This window comes from Equus przewalskii, chromosome 9 (genome assembly GCF_037783145.1).
Source record: "Equus przewalskii isolate Varuska chromosome 9, EquPr2, whole genome shotgun sequence".
Lineage (NCBI taxonomy): Eukaryota > Metazoa > Chordata > Mammalia > Perissodactyla > Equidae > Equus > Equus przewalskii.
Window position 1 is genome coordinate 50,779,602 of NC_091839.1, and position 20,625 is coordinate 50,800,226.

At 38.2% G+C, this 20,625-nt stretch overlaps 1 long non-coding RNA gene across 1 annotated transcript in view; it reads left to right on the top strand.

The window, feature by feature from the left end:
* Positions 1-8,904, top strand: part of LOC139073357 (uncharacterized) — a 31,908-nt gene extending 23,004 nt beyond the window's left edge. The window contains exon 2 of the long non-coding RNA XR_011522006.1: positions 8,082-8,904. This is a non-coding gene — a long non-coding RNA (uncharacterized lncRNA). The remainder of the gene's footprint in view (positions 1-8,081) is intronic.
* The last annotated feature ends 11,721 nt before the right edge of the window (positions 8,905-20,625 follow it).

Here is a 20,625-nt window from a genome sequence, read left to right on the forward strand (position 1 = left end):
CTTTCACACATCTCTAAGTCTGAAAGCTATGGTGGTTAAAGCATGATGCTACATAGATCCCAGTAATGGATTAGGTCTACAAGGGTCACAGTTAACTTTATTGCTGGCTGGATGCTGGCTGAACTACCAGCCAGCTTTGGGAACCACTGGTCATGGTTATAAAGAGCATGCTTGAGAGTATGCTGATGCATGAGTACTAGTGTAGCACCAGTCCAAGCACAATCCTTCTGAATTTCTACTCCTCAGAATCAATTTTTCAGTCCAGTCCATCAGCAACTGCCAGTATCCCCCCTACTGCAAGATACTTTCCATACAGAAAACTCAAAACAAGGAAAAATTGTACCCTCAATTTACCTATTCACAGAACAAAGTGTGAAAGTCAAATGTGACGTATTTGTCAATATTTCACCACATGGAAATGAAAACAGCGAGGGAGGTAATAAGTAGAGGAATTTTTAGTGTGGCCACCCACAGCTGAGTATGTGTAAGGCAAGTAAACAGCGGCCCCATATAGACACAGCTGAGGGCACTTAATTAGTGACAATTACAACCTTGTTCTAAGCTGCCTGCGACCTTGCTCTTTCTCTCCAGATAAACTCTTTTAAGTAAATACAATGTCAAGAAAATGGACAAGCCGTTTAACTTGCAAAAGAACCATGAAAGTGGTGTATTCTTCTATCAATTGAAATGTGCTTTTTTTAACTGGACTTATTAAGGGGAATTAGACCTAACATTTACTAAAAATTCATACAGCCTATAATCCATACATTATTTTATTAGTTATTTAGTGTTAAATGTACAGCAAATAATCTGTCTTAAAAAATTTATACTAATAATAATCACATACCAAATCTTATGGTTGGAACCATTCAGAGAATAAATAGCTATAAATACGTTTTGAGAAATACATCTTTATTTATACTAACATTTATACCAACTCACTGATGTTTAATCATTTATATAGGAGAAAACAATTGGGATGCTTTGCTAATTACCATTTTAAGTGAGAATGATGTCCAGGAAATGTTTTTACTAGAGCCTTGTGAAATCGATGTACATCACCCTAATGCATGCGGAACTAAGGTCTGGCTCACGTGGATAAGATCTCGTGTAGAGATTATAACAGGTTATACATGAATTTACATTTAAGACAGCGTTCGTGTCTGACATGAGAAAAGGTATGTTAAAAAAATAATATTAACAGGCAATTAAAGTTGTGGGCAGGAAAGGGTGTCTAAATAATTTGGAGAGAGGGCAGTCAAATTTCACAGGCTTTCCAAAGAAACTTCGAACAAAGGAGATATATATATATATATATATATATTTGTATATATATAACAGCTGTTAGCATAACTTTTAATAGAAAAGAATGATAAATATGTAATTTTAATTAAATTTGACAGAGAAAGGGAACGTCAAAATCGTAAGTAATTCTCTTTAAAAACTACTTTTAAAAACAGTACTTTTTCCATTCAGCCAACTCTGAAACTTTAAATCAATGTAAAGGCTGTTCTCAAGAAACTGAGAAAGAGGTCGTAGCAATTTTTTTTCTAACTTTGCAATTTGCATCTACTGCTTCACAATAGCCAAAAATAAATGCTAAAAAATTGCAATTCCATGATTTCCCAGTGACATTCTGGTTATTCTGTCTTTCAAAGACAAAGACACATTGTGGTTGCTGTTCCCATACTGGGTTTGGCGTCAGGATTGGGATGGGGGATTCACTTGCTCTGACCTGTTCACCCACTCTCACCCAGTTCTTTTGAGACCAGTGGCACAAGAAAGGCTTTATCTCTTACTCATCCGTCAGCGAGGTGTTCTAGCCAACTCCTCTAACCAGTCTCAACCAATCCACCAAGAGTCATCAGTTCCCTATTTTGCTTTTAGCTACACATTTTATGTTAAGTTCTAAGGATTTTTCAATGAAAAATGCCTGGATATCTGTAAAAGTGCCTAGAAATTGCATTCACTAAGGTTGGTTAGCAGTGTGAACTGAAGGACTGAGAAATTCAGGGGAGCCCACTTTCATACTATGACACAAACTACCTCTTCCCCAAGCTGTCCCTCTGTCACTGAGCCTCTGCTCCCCACTTCCTTCTCCGTTGCCCTTTGAGACCCCTCTCAATATCATCCTCCTTGACTGGTTGCAGGCACAGTTTGGAGCCGCCTGTTCTAAACTGCCGTGGTGCTCTTTACACACTCCTAATCCAGCCCTCAGCACACTGGATTTTAATGCTTTAATCATTAGACTTGAGATGTCTCAACCATCACTGTGTTTGCAGCAAGATATTTTTATTAAATGAATGAAAATGTTGTAAAAGGCCCTTAAAGGCATTCCAGATATTTGGATCCCTATAAACCTAAATATATTCATACTCATATTGCAGATATGGTCCTTGATTGTTCTGTTTTGGAAAGGGGGCTTAAAATACAATCTCAGGTTAGCTTCATTTTCCAGATCCCACTGCCCTACGTGGCCAAGTCATTCAATAAGACAATAATCAAAGATAATGTAAATGCTTTGGGGCACAGTACTTAGATGGGCAATTTCAAGCAAGCAATTTAATCTCTTCAAGCCTCATTTTTCTCATTTGTGAAACAGAGATAAATAATTGTGACCTAGTTCATCAAATTATATGAAATAAATGAGAAAGTATTTGTAACGCTGAGTGCAGTCCATGACATATTATAAATGCTTAACAAATATAGCCATTATTGTTATTAATAATAATATTGTTGACTAAAGGCAATCCAAATCTTCTGGCATGCTTTGGAAAAGTCTCAAATGAATACCTTTATTAATTCTTTCTTTCAACAAACATTTATTCAGAACCTAGTATATAACTCTTCAGTTATTCAACAAACCTCTTTTGGGAAACTAGTACATACTAGGTGCTTTAAAGAATAAGATATTGTCTCAGACCTCAGGGAGCTTATAATCAAGAATGTCCATAAGAAAGGTACACAAATAACTGTCATGCAAGGAAGAAGGCAAAATACACCATGTGACTGACTTACAAGACCAACTTTATCAGTCCTGCAGCCAGAGTGCTCACAAGAGATGAGGGCCAGGCGTTTTCTTCTCTACCACCTGTAGCAACACAACTCCTGTGTCACCTGCAGGAGAGAGGATGGAGGTGGCAGCCTCTCCAGCTGTCTGCCTCCTGCAAAGATGAGCAGAGCCAACACTGCGCAAACACCCTAACCAATGCGCGTCTTATATTTGTTGGCTTTTCCAGAAAACGTGGTGTACGTAAAATAGATCTGCTTTTATTTTTGGTGTCAGTCACTAAATGGGAGTAGGAAACGTTTGACCTGTTAAGACAATAAGTATACAAGTTAATTTCTTCCCAAACTATTTCTAAGCTTCTTTCATTTAACTGGGCACAGGAACCCAGGTCATGCCAGGCGCACACAAGAACTTGAAAATAAATGCTTTGCTGGTGTTGATGACTCCTTCGTGGTCTCACAGAACAAGAGCACTGTAACCTGAGAAAGGTTTTAGGACTCAAGGTTTATTTTTACGGAACTAGATTTTTAAATGTAATGGGTAGTTATTTAATGAGTTCAGAGAATAACTGAACTGACTTTAAGCTGGAATTTTACTGCCCTACTGTCATATGAAGAGATGAACTTTTCTGCCTTTGAAGGACTGGAAATAAGCTCCCTCCGACCAGTTATTAGCTTGAGATTACAGTAAGCTCACAAGAAAGGGGAGTTCCAAATAAAGCTACGTTAACTCTTCGTTAACAACACAATCTCACCATCCACGAAGTTTTCATACTTAAGACAAGCACCAAGAGTGCTTCTCCAAGCCCTAATTCTACCCTAAGTTACCTGTGGACCTGGGAGCTGAGAAGGTCCTGAGTTTCTAGAATTCAGCCTCCTCATCTGTGCGCCATGGGGCCAAAGTTCGTGATTCCACAGCTCCATCACGGGCAGGGCAGAGAATGAAACTTTCCCTTCAGGTCGTCTGCTTCGTGCCCATCACATGCTTGACTTTCTTCCTCCTCTGGCTTAAACCATGGTGAAACATCTGGCAGGTTGCTCTTGAAGGCTCCTAGCAGGGCAATGTAAGAATTGTGGTTTTTCACATTCCTCACAACCAGCAGAGGGAGCAAAAGTGCACAGCAAGTCAACTTTGACAATATATAGAATATCTTTTAAATTCTATTTCATCAAAGTAAAATCTGCAGGGTGTGTCCGGGTGAAGAAACGTGACATGTGTAGTATATTTGCCCGCTGTCTGTTACTGTTTGTGTGTGGGAGGTCAAAACTAAAAAGCCACAAGAGGAAAGAGATAAAGTGCACCTGCCCACAATATTGTGAAGGAGGAGCCCCAGGGTCCTGTGGTTGCAGGGCGGGAGAGGAGCAGATCCCGCGGGCTGGGACTGAACTCAGGTCTCCCAGCTGGACCCCTAGTTTATGATGTCACTCATCCCAGTGAAAGCAGGTTTAGGGATACCAAAAAGCTTTCCAGCAAAAAAACCCCAGATTAACCATCCATGTTCTCTGCTGCCCCCCACACCAATTCTTCCCTCTAGCTAATTTGAGCCCCCTGCAACACCCAGCTGATACTTTCCATGAAGAGAACATGTCCTCCATCTCAGGGTGAAAGCTGAAGCCTTTCAAATGGCCACTACCACATAGCCTACCCACCTGTCTGACCTCCTCTATTCTGAGCCTCCCACTTCTCTCTTACTCTACTCCAGCTCCACTGGCCTCCTTGCCATTCCTCAAACGTATCAAGTTTTTTCTGGCGTCAGGTTCGTTATACTTGTTCTTCCCTCTCCTAGAATATTAGTCCCTGAGATACCTGCACAGCACACTCCCTCATTTTCCATTTATCTCACAAATGTCAAGCTCCTTGACTCTCTTATTACTATTTTTTTGGTGAGGAAGATTGGCCTTAAGCTAACATCTGTTGCCAATGTTCCTCTTTTCACTTCAGGAAGATTGTCATGAGCTAACACCCGTGGCAATCTTCCTCTATTTTGTGTGTGGGATGCTGCCACAGCATAGCTTGACGAGCAGCGTGTAAGTCTGCGCCCAGGACTTGAACTGGCAAACTCCGGGCCGCCAAAGCAGAGCAATCAAACCTAACCACTACAACACCCACCGGGCTGGCCCCTTGACTGCCTTATTTTAATTGCAAATCATCCCTTTTCCATTTACCCTCCTACCTTATTTTGCCCCATATAACATACTATACTAAACGTCTTACTCTCTATTTGCTTTGTCCTCATAAATACACAGATTTCTGTCATTTTGTTCACTACTGTTGAATAAATGAATAAATGAGTGAAAGAATAAGTGAACAAAAGAGTGGGTGAGTTTTAAAATTAATTGTATAGGCAGCATTCAAAAGAAAGAAAAGCAAGTTTCCTCTAATGAAAGTGACATTATGTGCACGTCCTGGTTCTTTTCAGGCTTACCTAAAAATAATTTGCTTCAGTCTGTAGCTTCAAGGTTGCTATATTGATTGAAGTTCTAATTATTTGGCTCTGAAAGCAAGAGTGTTCATAACTTTATCATATTGTCACAAATATCAGTTCTTTGGTATGATAATGCTCCAGTCACCTCCTTCTACCATAATGTCTAATTACCTCTCTTGGGGTCTCACATTCTTTTGTGAAAAGCTAACATTAGCTGATATATAACCCTCATTCATAGTCTTTGCATGTTTGGTATGTGTGACCAAATGCCCTTTAATATGTTCCATACTAATATTATGTGAATATTAGTAAATAGTCTTGTATAAATTTCTGTGGGGCCTCTTAAGTAAATATGTATTTAGTTGCTTATGTTTTATGCATATTTAGAATTTATTTGCATTATCTAACTTCACATGTATAATTTACTTGGTGGGAATATTTAGTTTTCTGCCACTCTACTTTATCCTATGGATAAATTCACATATGTTTTAAAATATGCATAACGTTTTCACTAAATCATCCTGATGTCTGGTACATTTATCATTTTTTATGAGGTGCTTATCTACAGCTAGGCATTTACTTAATCACTCATTTTTTTGGTTGTTTGCTCTTTACCTTTCTTCACTTAAGACAAATATATTTAAAACAAAAAAAAAAAAAGGTGGTCTGAGAATCCCCGGAAAGCAAGCAAGCTCTACAAAGAAACTCGTAGCAGACTTTTCCTGAAGAAAAACTTACTACGTCAAAAATAAGCAAAGCATAATTAATTTTTTCAAAGTTTTCTTTGTTTCCTTCCCCAGTTCATAAAAAGAAACCTCTTTTGTATAGTGGTCAAGGTGAAAACTAACTGCATAATCTTCATTATTTTATTCTCAAATTTAATTGAAGCAATTAAAATGGTTGTGTTTAATTGCTTGCTATTTCCACATTTTAAAAATCTGGTCATTTATTTTAAAAAGTTAAGTCTGAAGAACTAAAATTGGGAATAATTTAGAAGCTAACGGGGGGGTGGATGAATAATTTGGCTACATTTTCCTGTTCAATTAGCATCTCACGGGAATTTAGAAATAATTCTATTTATTTGTCTTTCTTATGAGAGGCTAACATGGTTGACCTACTGCAGGCCATTATATGCAACTAGTTTGCTGGATTGTTTGCAGACTGTTTGATTATGTCCTTAATTTTTTTCATTAAAATCTTTATGAAGGCTAAGTGGCAATTTCATGTTGGAGAAATAAAGCAGTGAAAATCACTATCATACATCCATCGTGTAAACAGAGTACTCAGGATGCTACGCTCCAGTACCAGAGCCCAGTGTGCCAATGCTTCCAGCTAGGGTGCAAATCTCTTTTTTTAAAAATTTTATTTATTATTTATTATTTATTTGTTTGTAAGGAAGAGTCATCCTGAGCTAACATCTGTTGCCAATCCTCCTCTTTTTTCGCTTGAGGAAGATTTTCCCTGAGCTAACATCTGTGCCCATCTTCCTACACTTTGTATGAGGGACACCTCCATAGCATGGCTGATGAGTGGAGTAGGTCCACACCCGGGATCTGAACCCGTGAACCTAGGGCCACGGAAGTGGAGTATGTGGAACTTTAACCCCTCCGCCACAGGGCTGGCACCTAAAAATCTTTTAATGGGCACTTTGGAGAGGAGTTTCTCTACTATGTTTAACCTACAGGAACACATGTGATTGCTGTTAAAATTGCAGAAAATTTTTTTATCTGTTTGGAATCCAAAGAAATTTATTTTTATAGATTCTCTGTTTTAGAAGACAGATATTTAGAATGTTTGTATTTTATTTTGAAATATCTATAGCTCACAAGAAGTTGCTAAAATAGAGAGGTCTTGTGTACCCCTTACCCAGCTTCTCCTGTGGAAAATCTTATATGATTATAGCACTTTAATAGACTTTTAAGGGGAAGAGACTTTTGATAGGCCTGTGCCTTCTGAAGCAGGACAGTTATAAAGACACAAAATCAAGCCCACTGATGGTCTCTAAGAACCAGAAACAAAGTGCCCTGATTCCTTAGGCAGCCTTAAGATTTCAGCTTCAATTCTCTGTATTTCCATCTGGTTTACTTAAATGAGTCCAACCCATAATTTGATATAATAATAAAAAAAGAAAAACAGAAAGGAACAAACAGAGGTGATTTTTCCCCCTTTGTATCTCTTCCCCTTCCCAAAACAGTACTCCTGGAGAGAGGTTTAGGAGATCTCTGATCTCTGAGGCTTATCCAGAACATTAATTTGTGAGTTTCTGGGTTCCTGTTCTCACTGTCCTCTAGAAGGGGCACCTCAGGAGCGTGAGGACCAAGTCTGTCATAGATCTGTCTATCCCCTCACTATTGTTTTGAATTTTATAGTCAAGTACTATGTAGCCATTTCTCTATGAAAGACTGCAGATTTTTTTAAAAATCTACTCTTCTTTTTCTTGGCTAGAATAGAGAAAGTTATTCTATCTGAGAAGATGGATTTTACCTTGCCTGATAAACTGCAGGGGAAAAATTGTACTTGTTTCAAAAGTAACCTTGCTGCCCTCTTTGATTTTTTCTCTTTGTTTCTGAGTCCAAGAACCTTTAACCTTTCTATTCTCTTGGAATGAATTTGGTCTTTAGTCTCATTCTGTATTTAATCCCACAGGTAGCTCACTCCTGGCTTCAGCAGCAGACATGATATTAAAACCTTGGGACTGGAGCATTTAAAAACAAGGTACCCTCAAGGAAATAGAAATTAAACCATATTCAATGTGTATCCACCAGAATGGCTAAAATGAAAACGACAGAAAATGCCAAATATTGGCGAGAAGCTAGAGCATCTGGAACTCTCATACATTGCTGGTGTGAGTATAAATGTATACAACCACTCCAGAAACTGGCTTATCTACTAAATCTGAACATACGCACACTGCGTGACCACGAAGTTCCACTCCTAGCTCCACAGCCAACAGGAAGGTGTCTGTGTGTGTGTATATTCTGTCATCAAAAGAGATGCACTAGAATGTTCATAACAGAGCATTCAGGATAGCTGCCCACCTCCACAAAAGGAAACTATTCAATTGCCCATCAACAGCAGAATAAATAGATTGGGTTGTATTCATCAATGGAACACCACACAGCAGCAAGAATGAGCAAACACAATATATGATAAATGTGGATGACTCTCATAAACATGAGAGAAAGTAAAAGAAGGTAGATGCAAAACAATACATTGTGTATAATTCCTTTTATGTCAAGTATAAGAACAAGCAAAACAGGAGAGTGGGTAACCTCAGCGAGGAGCAGTAGTGACAGGAAGGCGCCACAAGGAGAGCTTCTGGGGCGCTGATCGTGTTCTGCTTCCTGATGTGGGCACCAGTACACAGTGCTGCTCAGTTTGTAAAACTTCATCGTGTTTTACACTTAGGGTTTGTGCACTTTTTCTGAGAATATTACCCTTAAATAAAAAGTTAAAAGACAAAAACGAAGTATAGCCCCCTGCCTGTTTTCTCAGATTTCTAGCCGTCCTTCAGCGGCACCCCAGCCTTCTCTGCTTCCCTTATGCTTGGAGCAGGCGCAGCTCTGCACTCGTTCTCTCTTCCCAGTTGGTACTGCCCTGCTCACTGTGACCATCTGCCAGCCCAAGAAGAGGGCAGGGCCATTGCGAAAGCAGCAAGGGAGGGAGAACAGTGACCTTCCCCGCCCCAGTGTGAAGGTGTCCCCAGCCCTCCAAACAGTTATTCAGGCTTGACAAAGAAAGAAAGGTCCTCCTGCCATAGGATTTAAAATGTGATTTGTGAGAATCTGCCTCAAAATGAAATCTCCCCCGGGGGAAAGTCAGTTATCTTAGTTCAAAGGATAAAAATAAGCTTTACTAAAAAATCATTTAAAGTTGCTTTAAAACACATCTCTTAACTCTTTAACTACTTCAGCGCTATCATCTCCTTTGTCCTTCATTTTGTTGTTCTCTCTTTATTTTCTTCTCGTTCATTTTCCTCTAAAAGCAGTGACTACAGATAGGACAGTGGAAAAGCTTTTGTCATTGTGATACAAAATAGTGTGGCTTATAAAGAATTTTCCAGTAGCATTTACCTAGGAGATGACCCCTCCCCTCCAATTTTGTATCAGCTCTGTATCTTTTCTCTGTGGCCTTGGTAGCAATGGCAATTTAGAACACATATACATTCAATCCATCTTTATTGAGTACCTCCTTGGTGCCAGGTACCATTGTAGGCACTGAGTGCATAGTGGTGACAAAACATAATTAAGGGGAGCTTACACTGTAGTCAAAATAAATAACTGAGCAATAAGTAAGACATTATCAGGAAGAAATTGGGATCATGAAGAAAATGAATCAGAATGACACCAAAGAGCATGTGGGAGCAGGGGACCAGAGACTCCTTTAGATGGGTGCAGGAGGGTCTCCTTCAGCATGTAAGGTCTGAGCTGAGTCCTAGGTGACAAGAAAAAGCAGCCATGAGAAGATTGCATCTCAGAGAGCATGAGACATAGGCTCCAAGAACATCAAGTTCCTGCTCCTCCAGACCAGCCATTTCCCCACAAAGAGAGGTGTTGGAGCGTATTGTCCTGTTGACTATTTTCCAAACAGAGAATTTTGCAATTTTATGTCTATGCCTATTTCTATCTCTATCTAATTTATATAAATTTATATAAATATAAGTATATACGCAAATCAGTGAAAATACCTCTGAGAGACCAATACTTAAAATGGTAAGTTAAATTTAAGAAAACTTATTTGATCAATACTCTGTTCTTATCTTAAATGAAGACAAATGTTTCCATTTATAATTATTAGGTATATATAATATCTATAAAGTTATAAGCTATCATAGTTCTATTAACTAAGCAGAACTCTTGAGGCCTGTATTTGGATAACAATACAAATTCATGAATTGGTAATTTTTATAATTCTCCATTATAAGCAATAACTGAGCTGATCTACATGGGGCCTCTGGTAATCAAGTGAAATATTCCCATCTCTAGATGCAAGACACAATTAATTGGTTAATTGCCTTAAAAGTTTAGGCCTATGATAAAAATCACTAAGGAATGGATAGATGATGAAAAAAAGAATGAAGTTTCCAAAAAATTTTTCATTTTTCTTAAAAATATTTCCATTATCACTACTTTTAGCAAATTTGATTTAAAAAATCGCTCATTTTTCTCTAAGGTTTGAGTTAGGGAAAATAAAATACTATAGAATCTAGGGGAAGTTTGCTACTGTCAAGAGAACTTTGAAGCAATGAACTAGGATAAGAAAGGAAGTGAGGGGGGAGGGAAGGTCTCAAGCCAAATGGAACAGAAGAAAGAACCCAACTAGTTGTGACAAACAGAGGGAGGGCAGCTGCTGACCAGCTTGGTGACCTTATTTATTACATGGGCAGGAGAGCAAGCCAGTGACCGAAAGGAGGAAAACCATATCCTCCCTTGGGGACAAGGTATAAAGATCAAGGGATCTGTGAAGTCTTGCATGGCCTTCAATGATGATGACAGTGATAATGACCACAGCAGTCCCTAGAGTGTGACACCAAAGTGAAGGGGAGGAAAAACATGCTCACACGGAAATGAGGAAGGTTTTACAGCAGAAGGAAAGGCTTCATTTGATTTCAAGCTCTTTTGACGGGAAATCCACGCCTCTCCCGAATTAGAATTATCTCCCTTCTCATCACATTCCTTGGGTAGAACAAAATTTAGGGAATGCCCACAGGGTTTTCTTTAAGGTTCTTGTATTGGGGATGGGGGGCACCCATGCGTTGGCAGCTCTTCCCTTCCCCCTGTGAAAATATACCCTATCCCTCTCTTAATAAAGAAAAAGCAGGAGAGAGGAGAAGAGGGTTTAAGCAGAGGTTATTACCATAATGCAAAAATTATTCTGGGTAAAAAGAAAGACCATTCTAGAAGGACACTGCCTCTCAATTCTACAAAGTTTCAGAGGAAACAGATATTCTGGCTGTTATTCCATCTTATACTTTCATGCTATTTCCCGTCATCTTCTCCATCACTTATCAATCACAAATTAATTACAGCATTGACCACAGTTTACTGTGTTTTGAACTCATTTTCATGGACCTGTCTATCCACTTGAATAAATATTCTCTGATAAGTATCATCTCACAAAGAAAAGACTTTCTAAAAATGTAAAACCTTAAGCACAAGATGAGGAAAGTCATGCAGAGAATTTGGGCTCCAGGACTAATGCTATTACGGTGTATTCTTCCGAAAGAAGCTGAGGCATGCACATTACAAGATGGATTTGCGTTTCATTCTTTTTGATTATTGCAAAAATTTAATCTTGAAACTGGGTAAAAATTTTTCTATTATTTTGGCAGCAATACTACTCAGAAAGCATGCTAAGTGTGGGTGACAGAAGGCCACCATGCAATGATATATAACACGAAATGAGGACCCCACAATAGGGTAGAAACTCTGTTCGCTGAAACACCATCTCATATGTAAAAGCATAAATGACGGCTGTTGAAAAACTCTCTGGTCTGTAAGGTTTTTAGGACCCAAGATTCTATTGAGATGAAGCGTTTAAGAAAGGCAGTCACAGCCAGTGTTAGATTGTGCGTAGCAGCTGCCACTGTGTCTCTGCCTGTGGAAGGTGTGAAAGAAAAGCTCACACGTTGGTTCCCACAGCCGTAGCCTCCCTGAAGGGCAGCAACTGGCAGCAAGAATCATCTGTGCTAATGAAGTGACTCACACTGAACAGAAACAGCCCGCTAGGGCAGGGAGCCTATGACTCCTCATCAGTACCTCTCAGGTGCCCTGATCTTCTTCCCCCTCCCAAGGTAAACCATTTGGAAAACTCTGGATGTATTCACAGTATGAAATAAGCTCACAAAAGTAGAAATTTTACTTATGTTTCTCTTACTATCATTCCACTTGCTCTTATAGACTGTTATTTTTGGATGCTACATTGATGAATCAACTAAGTCCCAAAATAGAGAATGCCTTTGGAAATAAGATAAATTCATTTCAATACTAGTCAAATTTTGCTGTGCTATCTGCAATATCATCGGATTTGAGAAGTCAGAAAACAAAGATTTTATTTTAGGATCTTATATTAGACATGTGACCTTGATCAAGTCATTTAACTCAAGTCTGTTTCCCTATTTATAAGATAGAAGTAATCATGTTTTCCCTGATTACCTAACAGGATTGTTGTGGGTACCATATTGAAAAATGTGTGGGAAGGCGCTTGCCGTTAGTAAAATTCTATTTAAATCTCAGGCCCTATTCTTAAAATAAGTTCTCAGCCCACACCTCACTGTCTTGCAAATCCTTCTTGGACCTCTTCTTTCACCCAGGCTGGCAGAGGCTCATTCCTCCTTTAGTACCGTCATCCTGAGTGGAGCTGAGCATGTAGCCGCTCAGCTGAAGACTACATCTCTCTGCCTCACTAGTGTGCCTGTGTACCCAAGTTCAGACCGATTGTATGTGAGCATAGTGCTATGTGCCACTTTCATGCTGTTTAAAGGATGGCTCATGTCTTCCCCTTCTCCTCCTCCCCTCTAGCTGGCTGGATTGTAGTCCTCATAGAGGAAGCTGGAATAGTCATCTCAGATCACAAAAATAGAAGCAACATGTGAGAATGGGAAAGCAATAGGATAGAAGGAGCCTGGGTCATCAACACTGTGGAGCTGTCATAGCAGCCCCAGGTTGTTGATGCTCAGACTAAATGAGTAAGAGAGAATAAACTTATATTCGTTAAGCTACTGCTATTTTGGCCTTTGTTATAGCAATATCCTAATGGATACATTCTAATTAATTTTATACTTATCTCTACTGTGGCATTTATCACAGCATATTAGTTTACTAGTATCTTCTTAGCTTACTTGTCAGGTCTTTAAAGCTTGACATCCTGGAGAGCAGGGACCATCCATCCCTGTGTGCCCAGCATCAAAACAATACCTGGCTCAGAGTAGACTCTAAAATATTTGAATGACTTAAAAGTCATTTTTCAAAAATCAAGAATGAATAAGTAAGTCCTTTTAAAGAAAACTGACAAATTTGCATTGACAGTAATTATAATTTACTGGGACACTAATATTATTTAATTCCTGCCATTTAACTTTCACAACAATGCTACAATTTGGTGCTTCATGAAGCCTAGCCAAGTTAACCGTCTCATGTTGTATTTCCCTATTTCCAATTTCCTATAAAATTTACTAATTATCAATATTCTTAAGAATAATGTTTCTAGGAGGAAAATAGAAACTCTGTTTTCAATGGAGGAGATAGACAAGAAAGCTAGTATATTATAGTAACATAGTATACTGTGATAAAGGCTGCAGTAGATAGAGGTTATCAATTAAGATGCTACTATAAAAAAAGGCCACAAGAAAAATATCTTGGGCAAATAGAACTTGAAACTGCAGTAGTATGAATACTAGTATTAAACAACAATCATGTTGTTATATACCCATCTGTTACAGTGTTTAGGGAAAGCACTAGGCAGGGTAGTAAGTGTTCATTTTCTACTTATAATGAGAGATATTCACACTAGAATTACATATAATAGTGAAATAAATAAAGAAGGGAGAGAGAGAGGGAGAGATGGAGGGAGAAGGAGGGAGAGAGAGGGGAAGGAAAGCTCATTTAACTATAGAGAAAGGATGGTGTGTCTAACCAACGGAGTATTTTCCTATCACTTAAATCTAACAGTCAAGGAGCTGTTCTACCCTCTAAAGCCAGTCCCTCTATTGTGCTTTGGATTTCATCTTTTCTAAACTCTCGAAAACCTTACCTTACCATATACCCTCTTGTAAATTTAACCACTTGCTCTCAGATGGATCCTTTCCTTGGCATTTAAACACCTCAAGTCCTAGCATCTTAAAAATAGCCTCTCTCTGCCCCACAACCTCCTCCTGCTAGCCCCTACCTCAGGCCCCCTTCCCAACCAACCTCACTGAAGTTACACCACACTCGTCTCCATTTTACCTTCACCATTTCTTTACAGAAATGTAGTGACTTGAAGACAGATATTAAATTATTTTTTAATCCTTTCTAGACTAAAAAAATAAAAAGCCAATTTCGCCATTGTCATCTAGAAAGTTATTTCTTCCTTTCTGCTAAAAAAGCTTTTTTCCCCCTCTGTATTTGCTTCAGTGCCTTCACCTTCTTTTTATGCCCCTTAGAATAGAAAGCTAGATCTAATGTGCCAAAGCAGGTCTAAAACTGATTGCATGAGGAATCCACCTCATTGTCTACACATATTCCTTCTATTTAAAAGGTAACGATGAACTTTATATCTTACAAATGAACTTAACCTGTCAGTTCACATGTAACTTTTAGTCCTACTCTGATTATTAGATCCTCTTCTAATTGTAAGTTCAACTAATTATTTTTTTAAAAAATTGAAAGTGCAAACAATATTATTTTTGCTACCCAATCCACAGCAATGTTTTCCCGCTAGTACCTTCGTATCACCTGCATAGAAAATTGTAGGTAATTCACATCTCATTGCAGCAAACTCTAAGTTACTGTCCAAAGTCTTTCTGCAGAAATATGACGGAAAATATTATTTGAAACAAGCATACCATTGTCTGGAACTCAAAAATCTATTTTGAAACAATAGATTTTGATGCAAAACAATTTGATATCCTTATGGGTTTAAAGTCATAGTTAAATACACTTAACATACCATACATCTCAGAATTAGGCAATGTGTATACACCATGAATATGCTATTGTTTAAAATTGCATAACACAACTTGCAGAGCTGTGAAGGTGGCGTAAAGGAAAGCCTCTTCTCTCGGCCCTGGTCATGCTGTTGTTTAGCTTGTCCATTGAACCTAGAAAAGTCTCCGATTAATGATAGGGATCCTAGAGCTTAAGGAGGATTTGCAGCTGTGACTATGCTCAGTTCTGGCAGTGCCAGGCTTGTGCTCTATTGGAGCTGCTGCTGCCTGTGCTGTCTGCTCTAGCATTTTGGAGATGAAAAGGAGAAGGAGGGGAGAAGAAAAGAAGGTGACCAAGGAGAGGATGCTTGGCTCAAATGTTAGCTCTTGCCTTAATCATTGCAGGTTAGGGATCTTCTCTAGCTGCTTTCTTGAATTTATGCATTTCCATGACCACTGCTCCCCGACTGGCACCCGTTGACCCTAATATTTCTCTTTCACTCTCTTTTACGTGGCCCTCCAATTCACAAAACAAAACATTTAGAACAATGCCACAATTTCCTACTTTCATCAAACTTTCCACTACATGCAATGCTACCCATTAGAATACCCTAAACCAAAGAGACAAAGTCATCATTTGGAATACTCAGAACAGCATCTTGATTTTTCTCATTTGCTTTTATTCTGGAATTGGATTCTTCCCTGATCTGACATTGGACTGAAACTTCCTGCCCATCAAATAAGGTCAGATTCAATGACCAAATTTTGCTATATAGCCATAAAAATGAGCACCTTTTCTTTTCATAGGCAGGTTCCCAAATATCCAAATTTTTTTTTTTAAAGAAAACGTGGTGTGGTGTTTTTGTTGTTGTTGTTGTTGTTGTTGTTTTGAGCAGGGAATGATTCGCCCTGAGCTAACATCTGTTTCCAATCTTCCTCTTTTTTTTTTTTCCTCCCCAAAGCCCAGTACATGACTGCATATCCTAGTCGTAAGTCCCTCTAATTCTTCTTTGTGAGCCACTGCCACAGCATGGCAACTGACAGACGGGCAGTGTGGTTCCACCATCAGGAAATGAGCCCAGGCCACCAAAGTGGTGAGAGCACCAAATGTTAACCACTAGACCCTCAGGGCTGGCTCTCAAATGCCCAAATCTTAATTTGGCTAAATTGTATTTCTTTAATAAACGTTTGTTGATTTGAACTGAATGAGGAAATGTAAATTGTCTTTTACTTATTGTTGCCATCTGTAAACTATTTGATCTATAACCAAGGTAAAGATAAAAAGAGAAAACCTTCCTTTAGCATTCTTTTGCTATTATTTGAAGTACAAGAACTTCATTAGTTTATTATTACCTTTACTATTCCCAAATAGAAAGACTTGAGTCATATCATACAAATACATTTAATTTTTCAAATAGAAATTAGTAGGGACAAAAGAAAACTTTGTAATCCCTAGTCTCTGAAAATCTTCTAATTATATGTTCAGAGAATAATTTTTCTAAAAATTAGAAGCATGAGCAATATTATTTTTCCTGCCCAGCTATAATTCTTTTAGGGACACAAAAGGAGGAGCAGTCACATCCATAAAAAGGGTCAATTTATTTTTGAAATGTTTTAAAATGATCAGAGAGAGGAGAATATATCATAACAGAGGGGTACTGAATTCAAACGTATTGAAGTGTAACTGTAGCAATCCAAGGGACGTTTGTGCTTCAAAGAGGCGTGGGGGAAGTTTTCTTCTGAAAATATGAAAAGGAGTTTGCCAAAATACGCCAACCTGGGAAATAAAATTAAGAGGTGGTATAATAATAATAATGACTTTTAAAAATTGTAACAATTCCCATACATGCAAGCCTCATGAGCGAAATCAGTAAAGATTCAGACCTCCGGTTCCTCCCTTTCTTGTGAGTAGCTTCCATGATGACGATCACCATGATCCACTTTCCATTCCTTAGATGCTCCAGGAACTCACAGTGTGGCTTTCCCAGTCATCACCCCTTCAGCAGCATCCTGTTCATCCTGTGACATAGCCCTTTGGTCTCTGATATTAATCCATCTCTCCAGGAATGGTCCTAGAGACCCTTTCTCTCCCGTGGGCACTATGCTGAGATGAGGACAAGGGTCTTTCCTTAACCAGGGATGAAATTCTCTTGACCAGAGAACATGGAATAGCTAAGGGCTTTCAGTCTCCCATAGAGACCCCAGCATTAAAGACCTTTTGCTTGATTTATTCTTTCCATTTGTTACAGCAAACCATTTCCCTAGGAAATTTATACAGTTTTCTGCAAGGGTTATATCAGAGGATCATTCATTGATTATACATTTATTTAGAACCAACCACATGCCAAGCCCTTGCCTATGTCATTGTGCAAGACACACATGGCCTGTCCTTGTAAGCTGATTTTCTAATGAGGAGAGTGAGGTAGGAAACAAATACATTAAACTAATTCCAGTAGTAAAATATGCAATGTAGGAAACAAATCTAAGTATGGATGGAGAACAATGAGGGAGTAGGGTGCATGGGAAGGCATCTCTGAGCCCCATTCGGGCTGTGATCTGGTAAAGGGCAAGTGGCAATGCACTTTTGCATTTGAGAAACAGAAGGTAGGTTGGAGAATAGTGGCTGCAGAATAGTGAGGCAGAGAGGGGTGCAAAATGAGGTCAGAGCCGTGGGTCCACGCTAGATCATGTAGGGCCTAAGTGATCACAGCAGGGAGTCTGGCTCTTGGCTCTTCTCTCACACTGTTGTAAAAGAAGAGAAAATACATCCACTAAAATCTATACATTTATATCACTAATGCACTTGCAAAGAAAGTTTACTAACAGGTTTACATACGAACACATAGACAGAGCCAATGCCACACAGAGAAATTGTCAGTCTTAGCAATGTCCACATAACAGCAACTTTTAGAAAATGTATAAAGAGCTAATTCCAGGCACAAGTCAGCTGATGTTCCTACAGAAAAACAGCAAGGGAAAGAATAGAAATAAAATTGTATCATTTCTTAATGCTTTGTTAGGGCAAAAAGGTAACACACTTTAGTTTTTCAGGAGCAAATTTACATGCATCAGTCTATGAATTGATATATAAAAGTGTGATTTGGACAAAACATGTCATATAAAGTGAGAGTTTCAATTTAATTAAGCAATGCATGTCAATGTTACTGAAAAGAGTATAGCCACAGGTAATGCCAGAATGCACTCTAATCAAGAATACCATGGGTTAAATTATCTTCTCAAAGGAGTAAGTCGTGATTTCAACTACTCTAACAGAAAGCGCATTTTTAAATAAAGCATGTCATTGAGGAAATTTGGTCCCATCTACTACTTATGCCTATGTATGAACTCTTCTTCAAAAAATTTGAGATAATCGGGGAAAGGGACCTAAATTTTGAATTAGTATTTCCTCCATGAGTTCATTGCTATTTGGAAAGTCAATAAGTACCAACAAGTACACTGAGGCACCCTAAGAGCTTTCCTAGAATATCAAACCAGTGGGTATTTAGGAGGAGAAATTTAATCCACATGTTCTGATTGACGATTAACTAATCATTGGTAAGAGCCATTCGATGTCCAAAATGTCTTGTAAGATTTTGTAAGCTTTGTTTCTTTGAAGCAAAGATATCTATCATTGTATAGAGTCAATAAAACTTAAAGGCACGTCTACTTTAACAAAAAAAAACCCTAAAAAATCAAAGCAACAAAGGCAAAATCATTCAACACATGATGAAAATGTTTCACTATTAAACTCTCTCAGATTGTGCACAGCACTCCACAAGGAAACAACATACCTATCTGAGAATGGTGCCCATTGGCAATTCTCTAAGTTTTGACCCAGGTAGGGCTTGCTGGCCAATCATATCTCATCCACTCATTTGTGATTTGATGGGTAAGACACGGAACAGAAACAATTGCTAAATGCAGACAGCTGCTATGGCTGACCCTCCCCCGCCCCGAACAGCTACAGAACTCCTACTCTTAGGACTCATTGTGATCTGAGACCATAGCAATAAGACTAAGAAATTTCCAACAAAGAGATAAATTTAAAATTTCCCAAACAGATACGCAGTAAAAATAGAGTTCATCTTCTCTTTAAGCTATGTGAAACCAGGTAAGAAGTAACGTCACTAAGCATGGGCCTTCAAAGTAGATGGTCTTAACCAGCCCCCAAAAGTAATAAACTTCTGTGACCAGTTTACAAATGGGAAGAACATTTTGTAGTTTGGCCCGTAAGTAAACCTGGGCAAAAAACCAAGTATAGAGATATAAAATATACAAGTCAATTGAATCTTTTTCAAATATAAAGAATATGACTGCCAAATATTTCATGACTCAACATTAGAATTTAATCATTGTATGTATTTTTGGTAAAGGAGAAATGTGAAACCGAGCACTAAATGTCCCTATATTTTTAAAATACGGTATCTAAAGGGGTGTTTTTAGGACCAAAACTTGTACTGTATATGCTGAAAGTGTTTGCAATCTATTGGAAATCTAAAAATACTACTTCCAAAAATTATTATAGAACAAATTCTTATTCACTGTAGAAAAATTAGAAGAAAGGACAACTAGAATATACAACCACGTACTGGGGGGCTTTGAGGAGAAAGAGAAAAAAAAAAAGATTGGCAACAGATGTTCGCTCAGGTACCAAACTTTAAAAGAATAATTAGAAGACAAATAAATTTAAAGAAATAAATTCAGATCACCTGCATTTCTACCTCCCATAATAATCACTATTAACATATATGTATATGTATACACAAACATACATGTCTAGACTTTTTCCATGCATATTTATAAATGTAGCATTTCTTACAAGAATAAACGCAGTTGTAATTTTTTTCACTCATTCTATAGTCTTTCAACAATATTAACGAGTGCTGGCTACTCCAAGCAGCATGCAGGCACTAGGTTGGAGAATCAGGTAGATAAGAGTAAATAAAATAGACCTAATGCCTGTCCAGTTGTTGCTTAGAGAATCACACACACACTCACACAGGGAAAAATTAATGTGATGATTACAAACTGGACTAACTGGTATTAAAGACCCAACAAGGAACTCAGGTGGGAAATGCAGGGGTGGGTGGAAATGATGAAGAGATCCATTTTTAAAGAAGGTGATCAGGGCAATAGGTTCCTTCCTGTGGGTGATGCCCATATTGTGAACATATTTCCAGATCAATAAATATAAGTCTACAATACATTCTTAATGTTGCCCAGTAATTCATAAAACTGTACAACATTTCATCTAGTATTAAGATGTCTCCGACTTGTTCATCATTGTAGACATATTTTGTGTGCTTGGCTGATCCTTTTCTCGGGGCAAATTATTTATGCTTCAGGGTCAAATTTGTTTTACTACAACTCAGGTATGTAAAAAATACAGTAACTTTCTTATTTCTTACTCTTAATGTTAACTTTCTTATTTTTACTTAAGTTTCTTGGAAATGATATGATCTTGCTGAGGAATCTATTCCCACTCACTAGTTGAAGAAACTTAAATTAGCTAATTAAAGATAATAACCTAGTCATGTGCTTAACTCACTCATTTTCAAGCATATG